This window comes from Cupressus sempervirens, chromosome 1, assembly GCF_028749045.1.
Source record: "Cupressus sempervirens isolate cs-2001-9-10 chromosome 1, ASM2874904v1, whole genome shotgun sequence".
NCBI classification, from domain to species: Eukaryota; Viridiplantae; Streptophyta; class Pinopsida; order Cupressales; family Cupressaceae; genus Cupressus; species Cupressus sempervirens.
In genome coordinates, this window is record NC_143118.1 from 474828111 (window position 1) to 474833282 (window position 5172).

At 27.6% G+C, this 5172-nt stretch overlaps 1 pseudogene; it reads right to left on the reverse strand.

Moving 5' to 3' along the window:
* Positions 1-437: 437 nt before the first annotated feature.
* LOC149578342 (replication protein A 70 kDa DNA-binding subunit A pseudogene) lies at positions 438-1875 on the reverse strand (annotated as a pseudogene).
* Positions 1876-5172: the final 3297 nt, after the last annotated feature.

Sequence of the window (5172 nt, forward strand, 5' to 3'; positions counted from 1 at the left end):
ACCATATCTAAGGACCAAATAATTAACATTTCCTATACTCATCTTAAATAATGGGATTGTTATTGTAATGTGCATTTATATTCAATTTAAATATCAACTAGCATACTTAAAATTTTAATTAATTTTTTTTGTAAACTAAGTCGAGAGATATCTAAAGTCACAAATATAAATAGTTCATCAAATCATGTATTATGAAAGTTAGAAGATTGCAAATAAATAAAAAATAAGATTACTAAAAAAATTCAATTTCACAAATGTATATCTACAATATATATCAAATGCATAAGATCCCATTTTTTTGAATGATATGATAGATGCATTACTCAAAAATTAGATGTGCTAACTTGTACATATCCAAGTATTTTATTGAAACATTTGAAAATATTTTTAGCTAGAAGCAAGTACATAGAAGGAAATAAACAAAGTAGAACCTAGATCTAAAAAATTGAATCTAATAATACTTTGTTTTCATATGCATAGTCAAACTTTTCAACTTTTATGATAGCACACATAAGTCTTTGTTCATGATTGTAAGTCTCTTCTTTCATGGCAACTTCAAATATGAATTTATGGAAAATGACCTTTTGTATAATTTCTCCTAGTTTAACATCATCTTGTTCTTCATCCTTCAATATTTTTAATATAACACCCATAATCTCTTCTATCATTTTCCCAAAAATAGTAACCCAAGTGAATGTTGTGTGATCTTGTACTATACATTGAAGCATGTATATGTAATCACATTCAGAAAAACTCTTATCACATCTTTGACAATACCAATTACAATTTCTATCATTGTTCACCTTCTTTTTGCATTGTCTATCTTCAAAAAAATTCAAATTTTAAGAGGCAAGTTGCATAATAAAAAAATTCCACCTTTATAAAACATAGGGTAGCTTTTATCATACCCCAACAATGTGCACTAGATTGACCAAGTCCCCAATCATTAACTTGTTGCACAATTTTTAGCATTTTAGCTTGTCCAACATATGATATTTGCTTTGTAATAGAAGGGGAAGCAAGACCTTTCCCTTCTGTATCAAACCATGATTTCAATTAATGTTCCTTTGGAAGATCTAGATTAATAAAAAAGTTGGGTTGTGTTAATTGTCCCTATAGATTTTCCTCCAAAATCACTGATGGGTCCAGCCTTTGTAGAAAGAATAGGAAAACTTTCTAAGTCACATAGGTTTTGGAGTTGTTGGCCTTCCTTATTGCAAAAGTCACCCCACATTGTAAACTCCACTATGAAACCTGACTTGTCTTTCAATTGAAGAGTTATTTTTTCAGTTTGTGTGGCATTCTTTTTTAATATCAAATTTGATGGATCAACTGCTAAAACAACACCAATAATATCAACTATAGAATTGTTTTCCATGGCATCAACTTCACTTATCGATATAAAATTGAAATTTTGTTTAAGCATAAAATTGTCTTTCTTCAAACACAATTCAACTATGGAATTACTTTGTAGTAGTCCCAATCATTCTTCAAATGGTTAAATTTAAATTTTTGTGCAGGTTTAAGGCTCCCTTTTGAGATTGTAAATAGTTTCTCAATCTCTATGTATTCATAAAATTTATCTGCAACAACATTGAAACATGTAACTCTTATTTCTCCACCATAAAAATTAACCAAATCAAAACTAAAAACTTTCCCATCTCCTCTTGTATTGTTGAACTGATGAAGATGAGTCTTTGTAGTAACTCTAGCCTTGATTTTCCATACACTCCTATAAGGATGTAATGTTGCAATAGGAATGATTTTTGCAACAACTTTATTTCTTGCAACATTTAGTTGATCACATGAATCATTGGTAGAGTTCGTGCATGCATCATCATAACATAAACAAAATAATAAAACATTAAGAAACATTAAACACAATGAGATTTATCAAAAAATAATTAATTTGTAGTAATAGAAAATAATGTTTGGAAAACATAGAAAATAACTATATAGATAACATAAAAATTTATTAAAAGAAATCATATTCTTCACGCATTCTTAACTCAAACAATGTCAAATTACATCATCATTATTTTACTAAAAGTAATTATATAAATAAAAATATATAATAATTTTGTATATCTTATATATGATTTTAAAAAACACCATTTCAAATTATTAATTAAAAGATATGAAATACAATTCATATAAAAATGATTTAAATAAAAATCAAATTTAAATTTACATCCTTCATATTTAAAATGTAATGTAAAGGATAAATATAGTCTATTAAATCAATGAATTAAATGTAACTTTTGAGAAAAACTTTTAAAATCTCCAACTTATTCAAAAATAATTTTTATTTTAAAAGAGAAAATTATATTTCTAAAACATAGAAAATCAATTAGTCATTCACATAATTTTCATTTAAATAAATAAAACAAAAAATAAAAATATTTATTAAAAGTTTTGAAGAAGCTTGTAAAAGTTTAATAACAACTATTTAAAAAACTTATAAATATATTAATATTACAACAAAACTACTTAACTTTGTGAAATTCATAAATCATATGAACAATTGTCATTCAAAAAGACAATAATATAAGTTCTAAGAAAAACTATATTAAATTAATAAAATTTATATTGTCCTCTAGTTTTAGCCACTATAGAGATAAGAAGGGTTGGTGAACATAGTAGTCATGCTAACGTTCAACTATGAAATTTAGCATATGAAAGGAACAAAAAGAAGTAATTGGTAGCTTTTGGGTTGGAAATGTACATAACAGACTATGGATTGCTATAGATATTGAATTGATTCCCAAATTACTTACATGCAATGCACTCACACACACACAAAAAAAAAAATCACCTGATCCTTCATTCCCAATCGTCATATTGTCTATGAATCCCCTATCAAAGTAAGCCTAGTTTAATAATATTTTTAAAATATACATTTCTAATTTTTATTTAAAACACATTCGCCAGCATATTTATAACCTCACTAAGGATAGTAAGCTTCAAATAATGTTATCCTATTGAATAAGGATATAGATGACATTGCTCCAAATTCAGAAATAATCAAATAGTTTTTCTTACTAAGGACATGGATGATAAAATCTGAAAAATCCAGTAGAGAGGAGAAAAGTAAAGAGTCGGGATGAAGACGCTTCTGAACATCAGTCATAATGGATAGAGCAATAGATAATGCATTATATCTTCAAAGCTTATAATAATCAACATCATGCAAATAGTTTTTATTATAAAAAATAAAGAATGTAAACTTCACTTGGCAAGTGAAAGGAAGGAGTAAGAGCGCACAATGTAAAATATCTTCTAATTTGAGATGGAATCTTCTTGATGAGTATTTTCTTCTCCCTTTGGTCATAAACAGACAAATAATAGTCACCATCAAAAGCACAAAAATAGATGAAGACTAAAATGAAAGAAAAAGGGATGAAGATGAAATCTCCTTTATAAATGTTATCTTCTCCCTTTCGATCATAAAAACACAAACAATCGTCACCATCAAAGCAAAAAAGATAGAAGGATTTACTGCACCATGGATGTAAAAACAAAATGTGCTTACCGATGCAAGAACACACAAAAATGATGAAGACAAAAATGAGAGCAAAGCAGGTATTATATACTATTAACAAATTTGAGAAGCTCTTCTAATAGTTACAATTGCATGTTGTAATAAATAGTGGTTGATCAAAGAAATGCAACCTACTCTTGTCATTGTAACTGGCACCATTATAAACTCTTTGAGAGTAATTTGAAATTTGTTTTGAGCAATTTTTTTTAGTTATTTATAAAGATTAATGGATATTACTACTGATCTAGTTAAATTAATAGTTAGATGTAAGTTCAATTGGAATCCATATGACACCTATTTGTAATTGAAAACTAAAAATTAAATTTGAATTCATGAAACATGTTTGTAACATAATGCTCTTGCACTTCCACTTTTGTCAGTTTCATATTCTCTGCTTTCACTATATTTGTAATTACTAGACAATGTGTACAAAGCTACAACTAGCCATTCATCTTAAAACATCCATTTAAATGTCAATAGAAATCAAATTTTTCTTTTATAAGATGAATGTGTGACTGTTCAGTTTTAGCAAACTGAAACACATGAGAGAAAGTTGTTTTATTTAATTGATTTGAAAGACATGTTTTACCTATATCTTGTGCCATTGGATTTGGTTGCATGGCCACGTTGACTGACATAAAATAATATGTTTTTATCTTCCACCTTCCCCAGTTGCAGTGAAAGCCAACTATGTTTTGGTGGATGTAACATTGCGGGCTCTATTTAGTAGTTTATAAAATCCATATACATTATATGGACGTTGGAAGTGTGCTCCATTTTAGTAATTTTTATTTATGTTATAAGTTGGAATAAATAATGTTACAATTGTATTGGGCTCATTGCATGTGATAGGAAGCTACAATAGTTTGAAATTTTTAATATATACTCATTTTGAAATAACCGTCAATTTTTTATAAAAGTCACAAAAGTTTACATTGAAGATTGCTCTCATTGAAAAAATCCTCTTAGCTTAATGAAAGGAATGTTTAAGGCATCTCTCAACTATATTCTAAATGCAAGATAGTTTTCTAGATTTTTGATTTTGTATGATTATTTTAACATCAATGTTTCATATCACACTCATGATGAAAGAAAATGCATGAGAATAGAGATATAAGCTTTCTTCCATGCACTATATTTCTATTCTCATGTGCTTTCTTTCATCCTGATGATGGATGACTAAGTGTGATCCGAAGTGTTGATGTTAAAAAAATCATACACAATCAAATTTCCAAAGAATTGTCTTGCATGTATAATGGATTGTGAAAATCTAATGACATTACTAGTATAGTCTAGTGGAATGGTGAGTTAGGAAGAACTTGTTCTTAGTGTAGCTCATTCTCAAATTTGACATTGATAAAGAGATTAAGTGCTAGGGAATGAATTAGTTGAAAATAATGGAAAGGATATGGTATTTGATTGTATTTTAATGGATGTGATTGTGATTGCTGATATAATATCTATATTTGTTGATTTAATGTCTAATATTTTTAACAATATTGCACCAATAGTTGTAATTATAAAGTTTTTATTGTTGATGACAGGTGCCCATAATTGAATGAAGTGTATCTTTTAGTTCTAAAAACAACCATTCAAGTGATACCATATTAGCTACACAACTATATGTCTCC